The sequence below is a fragment of the Enhydra lutris genome, unplaced genomic scaffold (assembly GCF_002288905.1).
Source record: "Enhydra lutris kenyoni isolate GAN:26980312 unplaced genomic scaffold, ASM228890v2 scaffoldscaffold76, whole genome shotgun sequence".
NCBI lineage: Eukaryota > Metazoa > Chordata > Mammalia > Carnivora > Mustelidae > Enhydra > Enhydra lutris.
In genome coordinates this window covers 3,633,284-3,653,855 of record NW_019154160.1, presented here as the reverse complement: position 1 = coordinate 3,653,855, position 20,572 = coordinate 3,633,284, and the positions used below count along the sequence as shown (strand labels likewise).

Below are 20,572 nucleotides of genomic sequence, written 5' to 3'. Positions count from 1 at the left end.
CCTAGGTGTGGTGTGTGCCTGTGCCTATACACGTGTGTGTTGCTGTGTACGTTGTGTACACGTATGTGCATGTGGTGCATGTGTGTGGTATGTGAGCAATTCGGAATTGTGGCCGGGGCCCTTGGCGGCCCCATGGCCAAACCCTGCCCACGGTAGCTGCTACCTGCTCGTTGTGGTCTCCCCCTTCCCTGCTATGGAAAAGGACAGCCTCCGATTGTTGAAAAGATCCACGACTAAAAGGACAACCTGGGCTTCCTCTGGTTTTCCCGTGGAGCTGGGCCATGCGAGGCCCTCCCCGGAGTAGTGGTGTAGCTCTGTGGCGGGGGGGAGGGGTTGCACGGGAAGCCTTCCCCAGACCCCACTTTCCTGATTGATGGGGTACATGCAGATGCTATTGCCTGGGCAGATCACTCCTGATGCCTCAAAAATGAGAATTCTGCTTTGGTCCTTGATCATCAACTCTACTGAATTACGTAGGCATCTTACTCCCTTTAACACTGGCTTGCTTTCACACTTTAAAAAGAAAAAATTCTCCTCCTCGTAATGAAAAAAAATGTATGTGTCATGCAGGTTCTCGTTGTGAGGTGATTTCTCTCCATTTGCTTGAAAATTCTCTTTCTTATCACTCTCCGCTCCCCTTATTGATCTAACTCTACGAAAAGCTTCTGGAGGTCTGGCTCTGGTCTGCCGGTTCCCACGTGTCGGGCCCCGAGGACCCCAGTTTCCTGACCCGCCTGCAGTCCGATGTGTTGACTGAAGGCAGAATGACAAGTCCTCTTCTTGAAAATGACTACACACCAGGTCAGAAAGCACTTTCCTGGGACGGAGGTTGTAGCTGTTTCCTAGACGTATGTTTATTTTCCATTCCTTTACCCACTACTGTTTGAAATTCTGCTGTTGTTTGCACACTGCTCGCCTTTGTGTCCCTCTTTCCATCTGTTCTTGAAAAAAAAAAAAAAAAACCAACTGAGTTTTATTTTAAACCAATCCAGATGACAGGAGCGCAATCTTGACGACGCTTTGGAAACCAGTGGAAGAAAATTCTTGGTAAATTACTCATCTACTCAACTCCTTTTCCATAGACAATCTATTGTTGGTGTTACTGCACATTTCAAGATAAGGGCACATTTCTGAGGCAGGGTCCTTGTACCCCAGATAAGCAATTATTGAAGAAATTGGTTTTGACATGTGCTTTCGGTTTTAATATTTCCTTTTACATTCTAAAATAATCTCCTGTTGCATGTAATTTCCCACTACTGCACATAAAGACGCATTCCAGGTGTCCCTGCATGAAGTCCAGTTTATTTCACACAGAGATGATTATGGAAAAAGACTGGGGGAGGGGCCCTGACATCCTTAACATGTGGCCATGGAAAGGACTTCATGCCCAGAGCCCCCGCCCACAGGTACCCTCTCTGTTCCAGATCCTAGCCAGATCGGCCGTAAATTGCCATTTTAAAGAGCCCTAAGGAGTCAAAGCTCATTATCCAATATCAGGTCACCAGGAAAGATATAGGATTTGGGTGTCCTTTCTCATCAGGACTGATGAGAGAGGGGGAAGGATGATTGGCTATGGCTACTGATGATGATTTTTTAAAAATCATTTTAACCATTAGAAAAAATGAAATATCATTGACATACACTGGTTATCTTTTTTATTTTATTTTTAAAGATTTACTTATTTATTTTAGAGGGAGAGAAGGACAGAAAGAGAGAAGGAGACAGAGAGAGAGAGAGAGGGAGCCTTAAGAAGACTCCCTGCTGAGCCTGGAGTCTGACATGGGGCTTGATCTCAAGACCCTGAGATCAAGACCCGAGCTGAAACCAAGAAGTCAGTCTCTTAACCAACTAAGCCACCCAGGTGCACCACTGGTTATGATTTTAAGTCCAAGAACGGGTAAGCAATTTATAATAGGGCTCTAGGCCAGAAGCAAACTGAATTTTGCTTCTGGATGGTGAACCATCCAAGGGCTGGTGTCCCAGCACCTTGTTGTGGTACCCCTTGCCCAGCAGCCCACCCTTGCTTCCCCACAGACTTGGTCTTGTACTATCACACATGTGGATTGTGAACTAAACTAGTGGATTGAAAACTAAAGGGAGTAGAGACTCATGGGATTTCGTGGTGCGCTCATGTAAGGAACAGAACTGGAAGTGTTTAGAATTACAAGAGCTAGTTTTACCTAAGCATGTTAAGAGACCCATTACAGAAAATTCAAATAATAAATTTTAAGCTATCAGGGAAAATTGGTTCAACCTCACAGTCAGATCTTTCCTGCAGAGCCAGACTGGAAAAGGCAGTGGTCCCCTCTTCATGGGGGACGGGCTCTTGGAATCAAATGTCACAGGAGGGTTCTGCGAGGAAATGTAACTGAAATGCCACAATTCCAATTTCTACAACTGGAAGAGAGCATCTTAAGTAATCTCAAACGCTGATGCTTTGAACATCATTTTGTATGGCCCAGCTGAGGACTTAGTGAGTAACTCACTTAGTAAATAACTTGTGTGGTTTTATTTCTCCCACTCAAAACCTTTTTTTTTCTATAACCCTCCAATTCAACACGCACACACACACACACACACACCCCACAATTCATCCCTTTAGTAATCATCTGAATTGTTAAGGTTATAGTTTTCTGTATTTTTTAAATTTTAAGAAATTTTTACTTTATTTTATTTTGAAGTAAACTCTACACCCAGTGTGGGACTTGAACTCACAGCCCTTAAATTAAGAGTATCATGCTCTACCAACTGAGCTAGCCAGGTGCCCGTAAGGATATAGTTTTAAATGACATACAAGTGAAGTCCCTAAAACAGTTTCTATCAGAATCTAGGGGGCAGCACTCCCAGGGCCCATTCAAAGCATCGTCTGATGGGACCACAGGAGACTGGTTCTCTCGGGCCCCACTTTGACTTCAAACTTCTCTAGTGCCTGGGTGTAGATACATAGAGAAATCAGTCTGCCCTGTGTGGTGGCAAGCTGAATTTTCATTAAGGCTGTGATAAACCCATAGAGCTCTAATATTTGGAGGAGATGGTCCAGGGTGCTCTTAGTGGTCGGGAGAGAAATTGCTGCAGCTAAGTCTGTGGGGAAGCAAGCCAGCAGCCAGCTGTGGGCCTTGATGACTGAAGGCTACCTACCATTGATTGTTGGCCACCGGAGACACCTCGTACTGGAGCCTGGGGGCACCGGCTGGATGTCTGCCTACTTGGTGATGGCCAGCTGCCTTCCAAGGCTGCAGCTTTGATACTGTGAACAGAACTGACCACTTGAGGGGTCGTGGGCAGTTTCGTGGTCTCGATCTCGTTCTTTTCCTATTTGTGAATGAGTAGAATGGCTGAGATGATGCACTAGTCCTCCCACAGCTCATCTGCATCTGTCACCATCTAAATGTAATGTGTTGGTGTGATTCAACTGTTCTCACTCCATACATAAGGGTGAAGACCCCGTGCTCATTTTTTCTCTCTTCTCTCGCAATAGCACGTGCTAGTCTTCTTCCTTTTACCTTCCTCTTAAGGTCTGTGTTGGAGAATCTAGACAGTTCATCATTCCCCAATCTAGTTTGGGTTTAGAAGCAGGACCACAAATAAATAGAACCAAAGGGGAAAAATTATAGAGCTAACAACTCCAGAAGGTACATAAATGGCTGGGTCACTGGTCCCCGGCTGGCCCGAGAGCCCTGGTGTGTTGGAGGGTACCCTGAAGGAGCTTCTCTTACCTTGTGTATCTTTTAGCATCTTGGGTTCCTAACTCTACGTACCAGTACTTGTGACCCTTAGCTGTCCTTGCAACCATGAAAAGCAAACATGCCTTTTGCTGGAATGGTATGGGTGTCACTGACTTACAGCAGCTGCTGTCTGGGTTTTAAAGCTCTGTGTCTGAACATTTGCACTTGTTTTGGCATTCCAGCATCCAGAATTATGTGTAGCGAATGAGTATCTCGAGGGCCTGTGGTTTTCAGGGGCCATAGCAGGTTGTTTCTGAAGCCAGACAGGTACCAGGCAACTGTGGTGAGTCATGGCTCTGTGCTTCTTTTCTGCCTGATGCTAACTCAGGAGCTGGGGTGTAGACTTCTTTGATCTCTCCCACCTCTCTTTGTTCCCCCCATTGTTAATGGTGAAGTGGGAAGACTTAGGGAAATGGAGGGGGTGTGCACAGGGTGTTGCCAGCTGAGGGGGTTGGTCCCCTGTGGATGGAGAATAGTGCCAGTGGGAGCCATGGGACAGGGGTTGCTTTTATACCCAGCGAAACAGCCCCTCTGGAGGGAGAGCGGACTGGAGGTTACGTGATCCAGCAGAAAGTCAAACAGTCACATAGAAATCTTCCCCACAGGTGCTAAACTAAAAATGAGAAGGGGGTGGACACTTAGTTTAGTGTGACAGTGCCCTTTCTCATCAAGAGGTCTGTGACACTCACCTTGATGAGCACCGAGTCATGTATGAAATTGGTGAATCACTATATTGTTCACCTGAAACTGATATGCCACTGTATGTTCATTATGTTGACATAAAAATAAAAATAAAAATAAAAATAGAGATCTGTAACATCTGCTATTCCAAGGAGTGGCTGAAACAGTTCTGATGGCAGAGCCCACACTCCTACAACTGGGAGGATCCGTGGTGTGGCCCCAGGTGTCTTTTCCATCCTAGATCATATTTCCGATCTAGGTTATAGACAAGTCGTGTTATGGCTCTGGGCACGAAAGGGATAAGATCGTGTTCTACTCAGTGAATCATCACAAATTTAATGACTAAATCTGATGTACTCTGGGACTATAACTTATCTCCATCACTGTTTAAAGAAAAGTCAAGATGCAGTGATTCAAAGTTCTGTATTTGTATGGCTCCTTTATTGGTGGGGAGAAAATTAGAAGTTTTACTGTATTCTCACCGAGTAAAGGTGCGATGCGTAGGCTAGGCTGCTTGTCTCCTGGTCCTGCCTCTGGATCTCAGTAGCTGGCCTACTTTCCATGCATTCCTGGAGTGCGCTGAGTTTCATCTTCATCTGCTTGGTGTTCAGTGGGTAATACCTATTACTCTTGTTTTGGATACGCTCCGTGAGTTTATGTGATGCAAATGCCCACTGTTCTTGGCCAAACATCCATGTTCAGATCCACTTTTTTCCCTCCACGTAACTCCACGTGGCTGAGCGTACATTCGAGCAAAAGCACTCGGAGAGAATAGGAAGGAATGATCTGCATGGATCAGCTTATTTTGACTGAACAGATGAAAATCAAAAGTGACTTAACAGCTAACTTCAAAGATGTAAAAAGCGTGTATGGCGAATGGAGATTTAGTGGTAAGTATCTCAATTCATATTCGCCGAGGGCAAGAGGAAGATAAATGAACTCAAATTGCAGCAGAAAGGAATTAGACACTAGGAAGGAAGCTTCAGAAGTTGGAAGCGCTCGTCTTTCGAGATGTTTGATGCAGAGGAATGACACTGCTGTCCTAGGATGGCTCACTCTTTCAGCCCATAAATATTTATTGAGCTTATACCCTGGGCAGGTGCTGGGCTTGGTGGGGCAGGTATGCAGGTGAACAGACAGGCAGAGACCCTGACGGTACAGACCTTAAGTCTAGTGGGGGAGACAGACATTGATCAAAGACGCAAACATGTCATAATCTGTGACAAGTGCCACGAAGGAATGGACGAGAGTGTAACGCGCACCTGATCTGTGTGCAGCCGGCAGCCAGGGGCCAATAGCTCCAAAGAAGTGAAGTGTGAGTTGAGATCGGAAGGATAAGTAGAAAATTGCGGGGGAAGGGAGGGGCTGAGCAAACAGCCTGTGCAAAGACCCCCAAGGCCAGAGGGAGCTGGTGGCTTTGAGGGACAGAGAGATCCGTGAGGCCAGTACAGCCAGAGCTCAGAGAGGGGGAGAAGGGAGTGGATGTCCTGGGTTCAACTGTCGGCAGGAACCAAGCCAGGATGGTTCTTGAAGCAAGTTAGGATTTTGATCTTTATATAAAGAGGAATGAAAAGTTGTCTGTGTTGTTTACTTTTTACCTTTTCATTTTTCTTTTTACTATGTATAACATGCCGTCTTTGTCCACCGGGGCTGCTGGAACAATATACCACAGACTGGGTAGCTTATAAACAGCAGAAATGTATTCCTCGCAGCTCTTGAGGCTGGAAGTGCCAGATCGTGGTGCTGGTGCGGTCAAGGTCTGGTTAGACCAGGTCAAGGTCAAGGTCCTGTTCGTAGACGACCGACTTCTTGTCAAGTCCTCACACAGCCTCAGCCAGTGCCCGCTTGCCTCTTACAAGGGCACTATTTCCTTTCATGAGGCTACTCTCATGCCCTCAGCTAGTCTTAATTACCTCCCAAAGGCCCCCACCTCCTAATACCATCACATTAGGAGGGTAGTTTCAACACATGAATTTGGAAAGGACACGAATGTTTAGTCCAAGCCTGTGCATACGGACCAGTGCCCATGTGAGTCAGCTTAGGACTGGTCCCACAGCACCCAGCTCAAGAGACACAGCATTATTGACAACCAAGAACTCCTCTGGATCCCGTCCCAGTCACTAGCATGCTCCCATGGTGACCCCTTTTTTAACCCATAGGACCATAGAGCAATTTTGACTATTTCCGAACTTTACGTAAATGGAGTCATACCCTTGTATTTTTTGCTCGTCTTCCTACACTTAACACTGTGAGACTCCATTTGCTCCTTGTAGCAATAATTTGCTTTGAATATAACATAACTTATTTATCAGTTCTGCTGTTGATGGACAATTGGGTAGTTTCCCGTGTTTTGCTGTTTTTAGAATAGTAGTACTATGAACTACTTGGTGTTCTAGTTCCCCGTTCTGTTGGGTGTTTTCACAGTGGGGTTTCTGGGAGTCTAGATATACGTAAGGTTAACTTTCATGGATCACACTGAGCCGTGCTCTAATGTGGCCTTTCTGATTTGCACCCTCGCCCACAGTGTGTGATCTTTCTCACAGATTTTCTGCAGACAGCGATATGACCAGATCTGGGCTTTTCAAAGACCACGTGGGCTGCTATGAGGAGAATGGACTGGAGAGGCGGGAGTTCCTGGGAAGATCTGTGGGGGACTGTTATGGTGGGTCGGGGCAGATGGGGAGAGGGTGAAGTCAGCTCAGATGGAAAGAAGTACACAGATTCAGGAGACAGTAGTGGAGGAGAAGTTGTTGGTTTCAGGGGTTGTACCGTATCCCCCCATTCATGGTTTAGCATTCCATGGTTTCAGTTACTTGTGGTCAACTAGGAGCAGAGGATCCTCCTCCTGCCCTGCTATCAGAAGGTCAGTAGTACCCTAATGCTACATCACTATGTCTCTGTCATTCACCTCACTTCATCTCGTCATGGAGGCATTTTATCATCTCATGTCATCATAGGAAGGGTGAGTACAGAGAGACCACATTCACAGAACATTTTTTACGGCATATTGCTATAATTGTATTTTATTATTAACTGTTGTTCATCTCTTACTGTGACTAATTTATAAATGAACTTTATCATACATAAGTGTGTATAGAGTTCAGTACTATCTGTGGTTTCAGGCATCCACCAGGGGTGAAGGAGAGAGGAGAGGTGACAAGAAAGACCGTACATTGTTGCCCTGTGTAGCTGGTTAGACGGTGGTGTTTGTCTGAACAATGGACCAGGGATGGGGAAGGGTGGGTCCTAATTCTGGTTTTGGACATGTTGATTTGAAGTGCATTAGGGACATCCACGTGGGAATCAGGGTGGCAATTAGACATGGAGGCCTGGACTCAGGAGAGTCTAGTGGACAAGTAACGCAGTGTCCTCACAGCAGCCTTGGGGAGGAAAGGTGCCTGGGGTGAGAAGATCCAAATCAGTGCTATGATTTCTTAGTTTCAGAGCAGTTTTTTAGATGAAACCTTTGAACATTTACAAAATTTATAATTTGAATTATAAAATTCAAAAAACTTGAATTTTATTTAAATGGAAGATGATGAGGTAATGGCTTATTCAGGATGCTAGAGATGGTGATACCATGTCGTAGGTGGGGGAGATCCGGGAAACATGTTGTGTTTTCTGTAAAATACCACAGTGGCCCAGGGTGGTGTTTCTTTGGCAGGGGTATCCGTTTGTCCTCTGCAGGAGTTCCCTGGGACTCTCACAGACCAGGAGGCTCCAACAATGGAAATCTTTTGTCTCCCAGTTCTGAAGGCCAGAAGTCCGAGGTCAAGGTGTTGGCAGGGTTGGTTCTCTCAGACGCCTCTCTCCTTGGTGTGTAGATGGCCACCTTCTCCCTGTGTTTCCACTGGCCTTCCCTCTATGTGTGTCTGCGTCCTAACCTCCTCTTCTTAGAAGGACCTCAGTGAGATTGGATTAGGGATACCCTCTTGACCTCATTTTAATTGAAGCAAAACCATGATAATAATAATCACCCCATTCACCATGGATCAGGTTCTTTTCCTCAGATCCTCACAAATTCACACTGAGCCCTCACAACTGTCCTGTGAGGGAGGTGTTATTTCCCTGCTTGTTGAGGCGATGAGGAAGCTGGTCCTCAGGCCACACGCTGTGTTGGTGGAGACTCAGCACGGGCGCCCATGCCCGTGGCTCCTTCTCCCCCTTCCTGCTGCAGTCTCAGGCCACGGAGGACACGGGGGACTTTGCTTTTCTCTCAGATTCTACAAATACAATTTAGCTGGACAGAGCAAATATTGGCACAACAATCGTTATTTGTTGCCTTTTGGGTGAATGTACTCTTCTCCCCAACTCAGGCTGACTTATTTGCAGAGCTCGTAAGTCAGGGTCCCTACAGCTGGGAAAGAGACGATCTGTAAACATTCCCAAGCCCTGAGAAAGGACCAGATAAAGAAGCACAAGGTGATCATCCCATCCTCTCAAACTGAGTGATCTCCAGAAACAACCCAGTCCTGTTGTGTGGTTTCATGAAATGAAGAGAGGCAGCCTCGACGGGAACTGGATTTGGATCTTGCAAAGAAAATGTATTTGATTTATTTTCCTGGTCTATATCCTGCAGCAGCTGCTTCCCGTTGACCTCCTCAGTGAGTCTATCTCTCTCCTCGCACAAACCCTTCAGACATGGCTCAAACAAACAAACGTGTTGAGTAGGAAGTCTGGTTTGTCGTGTCCTATCTCACTGTGGTGCTCGTGTGTTGTAATCTGTGCACTGTTGGTTGTCTACACAATGAGGTGGTTTCCCATTTCTGGCCAGGAAAGGCACAGTCGTTGTCTCCCGTCAGAGGTGCACCGTGGAACTGAACGGCTGGCGTGTATTTGACCATGTCCTTGGTAACATTGGGCCTGTGGATTAGCCAGGAAAAACGAGTCCTTCTCTGGGTGTGAATGTGGACTGGTCTAAAATGGAAGGGTGGCCAGTTACGTGTTTGTCACTGAGCCGAATGATGGGCCCGCTGAGGTGCCAATTCCCCGGGCGGCATGGCCTGGTACATGGTTGTTTGGATCAGACATGCAGGAGAGGAGAGAACTGGGTAAGAGGCAGAGAGGGGGGAGAGACAGAGCGAGAACAGGAGCCAACGTAAGACAGTTCTTCTCCCACGAGGCCGGGGACGCAGTGCCGAGCACACACGGGGAGCTGAGCCGTTGGCACTGAGCAGCAGAAGTTATAAGACAGGTACCGCAGGGGATGAGGTCAAAAGAGTCACTCAAATGCAGCATTACCCGTGGTTGTTGAAGAGGAACCACGAAATGCTCCCATGGGAAAAGGATGCTTCCTCTGAGTCTTGAATAACCATTCATCAGTCAAGTGTTCACTAGGTTTTTGCTCCGAGGTATCAGACTCGGAGCTGGGTTCAGGAAATAGAAAAATGAACCAGCCCCTGCCCCGCAACGTTCCCACTCCATCCCCTGCCCCTTGGGGAGCTCGCATCCTTGTAGACAAGCGGGAGCCAGACAGCCAGGTGGGAAAGGGTTGGCCTGGTGCGGGGAGCAGCACGGGCCATGACACAGGGACAGTAGTGAACTTGGTGCGAGTGGATACGGAGTGGGTCAAAGGGGAGGCAGGTGCCAAGTCCCAAAAGAGGAGCCTGTGTGCCAAGCCAAGGAATGTGAATTTTTTGCTGAAGGCTGTGAAGAGCTACTACTGATTTCAGGTTGGGAGGGGTCACGTTCTCAGACTTAGAGCACTTGAGAGCTGTGTTCGGGGTAGAACCGTCAGGGTATGGTCAGGGAGCCCCCTCAGGACATAAGCCTTAGGTAGGGCGGGGAGAGGCCAGTGTAGACACCGGCAGTGAATGCCAGGGAAGGAGGATGAGTGAGACCCTGTGTTGGATCCCTGGGAGTGGCGAGGGCAAGAAAGAGAATTCCAGGATGACTCCCACTTCCCAGCCTTCCACTCAGTGACGGAGGGGGAGGATAGAGGAAGAATGTCAGTTCCCGCAAAATGTGACAAGTGCAGGTTTGGGGACTTTGCTTGTGAATTCCAGAATTCTGCTGGCTTCCCCTAAGAGCACTAGAAATAGGAGGGCCTTTTTACCATCAAGGAAGCATGAACGCATACCAGAGGGCATCGGGGGTTTGTGGAAGCTGGCTTTCAGCGTGTTCAGTCAAAAATATTAAATGTCGTCAGCCTGCAAGGGGCTCACTGTTAGCACCTGCATTGCAAGGAGAGGAAACGGAGTCTAGCGTATGTGAAAAAACAGTGTATGGAGAGCCAGGACTCCAGCCGGGATTGATGACTCTGGGTCTAGTGCTCTTCCACGACATCCACTTGGTCGGTACCAGGGCCCTCTGAGTCTTGGAACTGGAATTGTCAGTGACACCGGTCCGGTCCTCCTGTCCTAAAAGAGCCTCTGGAATGCCAATGGCTGACAGTCAGCCAAATAGATGACATCACCAGGAGACCAAACGTGTGTGATTCTGAGCGTCCCTTGTCCAGGGAGTGTGGCAGGGGAAGGGCCGTTCTGGATTCAATTTCCAGGTTTCGATGGGTGACCAATATGGTCTCCTCTGGGGCGGGGAGGCTGCGCACCAGACCTGCTGTCCCCACCACCCACCGAGGACGCCGAGGTCTGGGTTCATGGGTTCTCCAGGTCTGCTGTTCCTGCTCTCTGCAAACCCTCTCGGTGTGGAGGACCTGAGTCCTTCCGGGCTGTTTTGTGTGGGACATGTATGTTGTTGGTGCTTGATAGCATCTGTTATGCGAATGGAACGAATACGGCAACTGGAAAGCCGGAGTGTCATCCTTTGCCGTGGCTTTGCGCGGTTCCTTTGCAGAAGGAACCAGTCCAGGATGGGGGAAAGAGGGAAAGAGTGCATTCAAGATCGAAATTTGTGACTTGAGAGGGAGTAAGAGGGGAGGCTCCCCTCGCTTTCCTCCAGAATTCCCCGCCTTCCCTGGTCTGCCTGGCCCACAGCGGACCAGCCCTGGAAGTCGGTGTTAACAGTTTGCAGCTCTCATCTTCCCGAAACAGAGAACTGCAGCCTCTTCATTCGATGCTGGGTTAGCAAACCAACGGGTTGACGCCAGCTGGCTGGAACAGGCGTTTTTAATAAAACTCGCCTCTGAGTTAAAAATGCTGCCTCAGAGATTTTGTGCTGAAACAAAGGAAAAACTGACAGGTGGGATCTTTCATGCAAAACTTCAGCTGGGGCTAGAGTAAAACGTCTGATAAGGTCGTTTGCCCCTGGGGGTAGGATTAATTGGATTTTCTCCCTTTTGCCCCCTCCCGTCTGGCCCACTCTTATGATGACAGGACCACAGAAGTTTTAAAGGCTGAGTCATAGGTTATATTTTTAGCATTTCAGCTATTGAGTGAAAGGGGGGGGGGGGGGGGAGCACAGTGGGAGAGTACGTTCCTGCCATCTTCCAGGAATAATTTTTGTTTGTCTGAAAACCCAAGCCTGATGTAGCCTGTCCAGAGCAAGCTGGCGGGGAAGCAAAGCCTCAGCTGAAAACACAGGATTATTATTATTTCAAAAGCTTCAAAGAGTGCCTTCCCATGCTACTGCGTGTGGACGGCCTGGGATTATGCACATGGGCTGTCTCACCATTTTCTGGGTCTTTCTTGAGGAGGTCGATCTACAAATGCGTCAATATACACATAAATGAGCCTCTGAGGGTTTATCTCTCTTTTGGTGCAAAAGGAAGAGGAAAGAGCAAGAGAAGGAACTGTGGGGAGTTTGTGTGAAGTCAGAGGAACCTAGACTGTGAGTCAAATGACTGTTACCCTCAGCGCAATGCCCTCGCGGTGACTGTACTCCTTAAACAACACTGGCAAGACTCCCTCATTATAATTTGCGTGTGTTAAGCCTTCAGAACCCTTGGGTGGTTTCTGTGAGCTTAGTGTTCCAGGTGAGGTTAGTCGTGAAGGAAAGGACTTTCATGAAGGCAGGGTGTGTCTGAGTTTTCAAGAAAAGAATACAAACACAGAGGCAACCAAAATGTCCTTTTCTTTCTCTTTCTTCCCCCAGGCGCTAAATATGGCAGTAGAGTCCGTCCAAGTTTGCGTGTGTATTTCCAGACATGTGTCTTATGGAATACAAATAATATAGATTTCTCAAGTTTTTTTTTTTTTTTTTTTTTTGGCAATCTATTCTCCTGAGCTAAATTTTGCAAAATGATCTAAAATACCCAGTGCTCAGCCCCAGAAGCCAATAAAACGGAATGAAGATTTTGGTCGTGATTTGGAAACAAGCAAAATGGAACAGACCTGCCTGCTTTCTAATATGATTTTATTTTAAATACAAGTTCTTATTCTACTTTCCCCCAGTATCAGACAGCTGGTTGCTTCTTGAAGCAACTCTTGAAGACAGATGGGCCAACTGTTGCCCAAAGTATTGGCTTCTCCTATGGCTGCCATTTTCCCCCATTTCTCTTAGTGCCTCCTTTTCTTCCCTTGCCAACCTATGTTCTCCCTGGCACCAAGCAGATATCTAGAGTTGACTGTTTCTTTCCCACTTGATGATGGAAAGATGAACATAAGGTGCCAGACTGGGTGACTGCATTCATTGACAGATGGATTTGCTCCATTCATGTAAAGAGTTCCTTTTGCAGAGTATCTGAGTTCTGGGGCATCCTTTAGCTCGATGTGTAGTCCTGCTCCCCAAGCTTCTCTCTCAGACTTGTATGTTGTGAGTCATGCCGTGAAATCTACAGTACCACGTGTGACCTGGCCACTGGTCTGGCTTCTGTGTGTTGTAACACACAGAATGACTACTCATTCTGTTGTTTAAAACATGGGATTATTCGCAGGTCATCACTCTAGAGATGGACGTAACTGCATTTACTTTGCATTTAAATTAATCATGGGTATCAAATCCATGTGAGGAGTGGCGGGGGGGGACAAATCAGGGATTGGTGACTACTATCTGCTCCATTTTTATTTGAGGACCCAGTACATATATATAAAGGTGAACTACCCCTTGCTTTATGGTTGGAGGATTTCTTTTCACAAACACACAGTATGTTCTTTCACAAGAACACAAATACGTTACGTACATAACAAAATACTATCCAGTGGTGAAAGTGAGCGGGCCTTAGCTACACATATCAACGTGGATAAAACTCAGCGAGACAAGCAAGTCCCAGAAGAGCGCGTACAGTATGATACCAGCTATTGACTTAAAGACACGCCAAACATCATTCTTTCAAGGAGGCACGCATAGCAAGGGAAAGGGTAAATGGGTGTATGGGAGTAATAACTACCTAAAAATCATCACCTCTGGGGCAGGCAGTGGGCGCGATGGGATCTGAGGGTCTTTGACAGGATCAGTAAAATTTTCTTTTATAAACGGGATGAGCAGTCCATGGTGTTTATCCTCCAGTCTTTATTCCTTGTATATTGTCAGTGTTGCGTAACACATTTAAAGAAGAGAAAAACCGTGGCAATGGGCAAGGTCTGAGAGTGCACACGAATAGATTTGTGAATCAAGAAGAGAAGAGCACCCGCCAAGTCTTGGCGTGCCAGCCCTAGGCTCCCAGGCACAGGGAGGTGGCCGTGGATGGGGAAGGTGTGGGAGCTTGAACAGGGGGCAGGGAGGACAGGTTCCCGGTGGAGGAAGGAGATGAGAGATGCCACAAAGTCTCTCTCTCCTGGGGAGCTCACAGTCCACACACAGGCAGCTTTGCCTTGGCCCAGGGAGCTTGGAGAAGAGTGTTGTCCCCAGTTCCCCAACCCTGTTGAGCTGCTGTGCCCCTCACCTGGACAGCTTTCTCAGGAGCCTAGACATTGTTTTCTCCTTCCCTGGCCCAACCTGTGTGATGAGTTGTGGTTTCGAAAACAGATTTCCAGCTAAGGCCAGCTTGCCGAAGCCTGTAGCCTTCCGCTCCTGCGTGGGATCCTCTGGGGAGGCTGGGCAGCCCCCATCTCTCACCCTGGTTGTTGGAGCCCCAGGGCCACGTTTCTGGTGCCCTGACTACTCTCTCTCCTCAGTAGGAGGACGGGTTGGGTGGCAAATTCTGTGGACTTCAGTGAGTCGAGACTTCCAGGCTCCTGCTGGAAAGCACGTGGGTTGTCTGCAAGGGCCCAGAGTTCTGGGTCTGCCTGTGATGGCTGTTTGGCCTTCGCCAGACCCCGCGTCCTCATGGGCAAGGTGGGATGACATGGGCACATGGGCAGGACGAGCCATCCTCGTATGGAGTGTGGGCTCCACGCCGCCGGGACGGAGGCTGAAGCCGCTCAACCCTGGGGAATATTTATAAATGCAGAGACACATATCAGATGGAGGGGAAGAAAGAGACAGATGTGAACCCAAAGCCAGGGAACAGAGCATTTTGTGTGTAGGGTACCATTTTCAAATCCTCGTTAGTGCAGTAAAACATCAAAAGTCCCTGCTCATGAAAGAAAGCCGGCAATGTGCAGGTTCATGAAGGATGAGTTTTCCTTTTAGGTAGGAAAACTGCCCCTGGAAGCTTAAGGAGCGCCCTTTCCTGCTCTGTAGGTGAGACCCTGAAAGGCGAAAGGCTTGGCTGAGCACGTGGGGAAATGATATCACTGCAGCAAAACCACTGGATTTCCAGCGCTCAGCCTCGAGTTCCCCCACCGTACACGCGCCTGCTCCATTCTGTGCAGTCTTTCTTCTTTCTTCCATCTTCCTTCCCATCTATGGCCCTTAGTGAGTCTGTAAAGGAAGGAGGGGCTGTAATAGAAGATGTTACCAGGAGCTCCTTCTGAAAATTACCTTCCCTGAAGCTTTTTAAAAGAGGATGTCGCATATCGTCCGTAATCCAGGTTGTGCTCAAAAGACTAAATGAAATTGGCTAATGCTAAAGGGAGCCGTGGTTTGTTCCATAGTTATTATTCTAGTACTTTTGGTTTTTGGAACTGTTGTTATGAGAAATTGTTTCTCCCAGATTCCAGCATTTGCTTAGGGAGTGCTTTTCTCTTTGATTTGCTAAGAATTTGATTTCCTCTCATGGATTTCTCAAGGAGTCCCGTTAAGTCGTACCGTTGCCCTTCACAGCACGGAGCTTTAATACAAACCATGCATATTTTAACTCTGTCCACGGGAGTGATATCTGTGCCTCGGGAGGCTCTGATCTCCTGTGAGCGAGGGGCATAGTGACTGCCGCAACATAGCAATGGAAAGTTCTTTTTCAGTAAAGTCCCTATGAAATTCAGGACTGAGCATACACAATGCAGCATTGTCTGTATTAGCATTTATCAGGTACCAACCAATCCAGCTTCACGAAGCTGAAGTCAAAGTTCATGAGAGAAGGCACACCAGTTGTGCTTTTTAAAATTTTTAACCAATAACACAGAGTATGTGGAATTCCTTAAAAATGAAACACTGTAACAATTCCTCCTTTATGAGGAAACTAGAATAGTCAGATTCATGGAGATAGGGGTGGAATGGTGGTTCTCAGGGGTTCCCAGGGGCTGGAGAGAAGGGGAAGAGGGGGGTTGTGTTTAATGGGTACAGAGTTTCAATTTGGGAAGATGAAGAGTTTGGAGACATTTGGTGATGATCGTTACACAACAGTGTGAATGTACTTAATGCCACTGAACTGTACACTTAAAAATGGGTAATATGGTCAATTTTATGTTATACATTTTACCCCAATAAGAAAAATTAGAAAGGACACTCTATCCTGCGGATTGTCAGACAGATCTGTTTACTGAGAATCCCATCTGAGAATGCATTCTCTCTCCATACTGAACACAGTTTTTATTCTTTTCCTTTGGGTTTTATGTTCAGGATTTTTAATTTTTTTTAATAGCTAAAGCTATGTCACATTTCCTTCTGTGACAAAGGGAAGAATTAAGTGGGGTGCATTCATCTTCCGCCATCTGCTTGACAGCTCCTCTGAAGCCTTCTGGAAGCTGAAGGGCGTCTCTCCGCTGCCGCTTCCTTGTCCACTGGCTCAGGGGAGACCTGCCTTCTGCTGTCTTCAAGTACAGTGTAGTCACAGAAGAGGGGAGGTAGAGTCAGGGCGACGGACCACGACACAACAGCCGTTGAGAACATACTTTGTGACTCACAGATCCCGGGGGCCCGCCATGCCTTGAGGCCACCCACAGACGCTCCAGGATCAGTCAGGACGCAGAGGGAGAGTGGGGAACCCCGAGCCTTGCCGTCATCCATAGAGATCTCACACGCATACTGGGCCCCCAGGCAATATTTTACCACATTTGATTCACATCAACCTCTGGTTTTATTTTTTTTTTCAAAAAAAGATTTTCTTAATTAAGAAAAAATTACAAATACACCAATGTCCCACATCCTGCACTGTAGAGGGTCTGTTTGTTTTCCCCCTTCTGTCACACAGAGTTTTAAATTTTAAATTAGATGACTTTATCTTGTCCTTGATTATTCTTTCTTTCTATTTTTTGTTTAATACCTTCTTTCTTACTCCATGTCGTGTAAGTATCTTCTGTGTTTTCTTCTAAGTTTTAAAGTCTTGCTCTCTACCTTTGTTTTTTTTTAAAAATACATTTTAAAAATTTCCAGCTGGGATTTATTGCTGTGTTCGGCCTGAAGTAGGGTCCTAATTTTGTCTTTTTACATATGAATATCCAATGGCATCATGATCTCCATTGATCTGTGTGCCACATGTGTGTGTGTGTGCGTGTGTGTGCGCACGTGCGTGTGGGTGTGTGCACGCATCTGCATCTTCTTTTATAGGTTGTTCTACTGTTCCATTGAGCTGTTTGTCTGCTGCCCTAATACCACACTTTTCAGTTGCTCTGGCTTTATGGTTTATGGTACCTTTTGATATGTGTTAGGACTTAACCCCCTCCTCTCCTCTGCCCGCTCCTTCTCCCCCCACGTGGGACTAATCATCCTTTGTCTTCAAAGTTGTCATGGCTATTCATGGTCCTTTAGGAGCATCTGGTCAGATTTTAACTGGATTGCACTGAATTTATATATAAAGTACTTGAGAGTAAGGCCAAACTTATGTTATTGACCTTCGCCTTCATGAACATCTTCCTATGACTACATTTGTGTAGTGTTAATAATTTATCAGTTTTGTTGTTGTTGTTGTTAAATTTATCCTATGTACAGTTCAGAATCTTTTTTCTATTACAAATGCTAACTTAAAAAAAAAACAACCCAACCCCCAAAACCAAAACCAAAACCAAAAAACAAACCCTCTCCCTATCAGTTTTTGTTGCCTTACACTGTTTTATATGATTGTGTTTCCAGCAACTTTGCTGGAATTGTCTAAGTTTTTTATAGCTTCTCTTTGATTTTTTTTTTAATAGAGGAATCATGTCCTTTGTAAATAATGCCATTTTGTTCTCTTCTTTCTATTTCTTATTCTTCTCATTGCTCCCCCCCGTCTTATTTTGCATAGATGCACTGATACCTGCTGTCCTTGGGTTTTATCTGATATTAAAAGGTAAAATCCTAAGGTTAGACTGTTATGCATGATGTTTGTAATTCTGATAGATACATTATTAGAGTAAAACTATTTTGGGGGGGGCACCTGGGTGGCTCAGTGGGTTAAAGCCTCTGCCTTTGGCTCAGGTCATGATTCCAGGGTCCTGGGATCGAGCCCCACATCGGGCTCTCTGCTCAGCGGGGAGCCTGCTTCCCCCTCTCTCTCTGCCTGTCTCTCTGCCTATTTGTGATCTCTCTCTGTGTGTCAAATAAATAAATAAATAAATAAAATCTTTAAAAAACAATTTTTTAATTGTATATGTATTTATCTATACATATACTTAAATATATTTCATTTAAAACACATTGAAATGTAAATTAAAGTCACAGTTAAAATTCTGTTTTATAGGACCATATATAATCCACACACAGTGAAATGCACAAATTTGAAATGTACAGTTTGATGAGTTTTGAGAAATGTCTATATCCATGTAATTTATACCCTGTAAAGCTGTGGAATGTCTTCCATCCAGAGTATCCTTTGCAGTTAATTCTTCTTCATTCCCTGGCCAGACGAATATCAGTCTGATTTCTATCCATATAGGTAAATATTGCCTATTCTAGAAACCATAGAAAGATGGAATTATACTGTAGACATTCTTTTCTGTCTGTCATCCTCTATTCAGCATGTTGTTGTGGGTATCAGCAGTTTATTTCTTTTTTATTACCAAGTAGTATTTCATTACATAAATGTACTATGATATGTTTATTCATTTTCCTCTTACTGGACATTGGGGTTGTTTCTGGTTTTTGACTAATATGACCTAAGCTTTTATGAACATTCTTTTCATAAGTCTTTCTGTGTTTTCATTTTACTTGGGTTCATATCTGAAAGTGTAATTATTTGATTGTAGTGCAGGCATATGTTTAACTTTATGAGACACTCCCAAAACTGTACCATTTATTATTGCTACCCACACTGTTGGAGAATCCCAATTGTTCTATATCTTTATCAACATTAGATGTTGTCTGTCCTTTTTATTTTAGCCATTCTAGTGGCTATGCATGGATGACTAATGGTTAAGTACTTTTCCCACTTCATTTTTAAGTACTTTTTTTCACATGAAAAAATAGTCATTTACACATTTTTCCTTTGTGAAGTTCCTGTTCAGATATTTTGCCATTTTTTGTTGTTGTTGTTGGATTGTCTTTTAACTATTAAGTTGTAGGGGAGCTATTCATATATTTTGGAATCAACTCTTTTGTCAGGTATATATAATTACTCCTACTCTATTTTCTCCTACTTGGAAGACGTCATTTCTTTTTTTAAAAAAATTATATTTTTGTAATTTCTCCAGTTTATTTTGAAAACAATCTTTTCTGACATGGATCCAAATGAATTTTAGATTAATTAACTCACAGTACACAGCAATGACATATATGTGCCTATAAATTAAGCACTGATGAGTGCTCATTCACATATCAATATTTAGGTATTCTAATGTAAAAGAACTTTTTGCTAACTTTTTAATTATTTCCCCCTCCTAAGCTAATTTATTTTTGACATTTGGGTTATATATACAACTAAAAGGAGACACGTTCTGCAAACTGACCAGGAGATAAACCAGCATACAAGTGTCTTTTCTGGATGGGATTGAATTTCCAGGGGCAAAGGGGTTCAAAAGGGAGCAAATAAGCGATTTCCTTATAAAGTAAACCAAATAAACAAAAGCTAGGGAATATTAAAAGTGCTAAGATTTTGGCCATTCTAACTGGTGCAAGGTGGTATAAAAAAAAAGGTGCTAAGATTAATTTCACAGACACAGGTGTGTACTATGAATATGTGTGAATTAACACTTTTTGTCTAGATTGTGAGCTCCCATGCATGGTAAAAGGCCCTGGTATAAGGAGGTAGTACAGGGGAACAGTGGGCATTCATCCTTACCAAGTTGTCCATAAACTTAGGGTAGAGGTAGAGCAGAAGACTTATCAGCCTCAGTGGGCTCAGATGTTGAACTGGGTCTTAATCATTTCATCATGTCCTATTTTGTTGGTTCCACGTTTTTTGTAACTGGAGCAAAGTAGGAGGTTCAGCTAGTCTAAGAAGACTTTATATACCCCATACACAGTCTAGATAAAAAATTTTTATTTGTTCTTTTGCAAAACACAGCACCTAAGTTTCATCTTTAATTATTTTTTAAGAAAGAGCAAGTCAACTAAAGAAACAGCTGTGGGCTTGAGCTGTGGAATGGTCTTGCACTTTGACACATGGTGTGGGAGATGCAGAGGCTGGGGGGACTAGCCCCATCGGCTGCATCAAGGAATGGATGCAGTGTCAGCATACTTTCTCCAGGAATGCTCTACAGCACCTTATACACTGCTGGTAGATAGTCTTGAAGCTGGAGTCACTCTCATAATAGGAATCTTCCCTGATATGTCGCTTTTATGGATAATAGCTCCAAGTGGTTCAATTTTAGCTTTGCCATTTTTAACTTGCTTCCTTTTTCTATTCAAATCTTTCAGATTGCTTTCCTCCATACATAATATATAATCAAATGTAGCAAAGTCTTCTTGGTCACCTGCCTGGACAATGCGATTCATGGCAGTACCGTGCCCCTTCGTGCCATTGTGCCTTCGATAATCAGGAGGGTTTTCTGTTTCATGCTTGGATGTTGTGGCACTGTCTACCTTCCATTTATCGAAAACATTTTGATCAGTTACAAGTTTTCTGAAAATCGCTTCTGCAGTGAGTGATTGACAGATGCTCCCCAGACCCAGCAGCAGCGCTGAGGTGCGCACCTGCTCGGCCATCTTCCCACGTA

At 45.3% G+C, this 20,572-nt stretch overlaps 1 protein-coding gene and 1 pseudogene across 1 annotated transcript in view; one reads left to right on the top strand and one right to left on the bottom strand.

The window, feature by feature from the left end:
* Positions 1–20,572, top strand: part of LOC111160496 (disrupted in schizophrenia 1) — a 294,921-nt gene that overhangs the window by 150,978 nt on the left and 123,371 nt on the right. The window lies entirely within an intron of this gene.
* Positions 20,086–20,564, bottom strand: LOC111160504 (annotated as a pseudogene).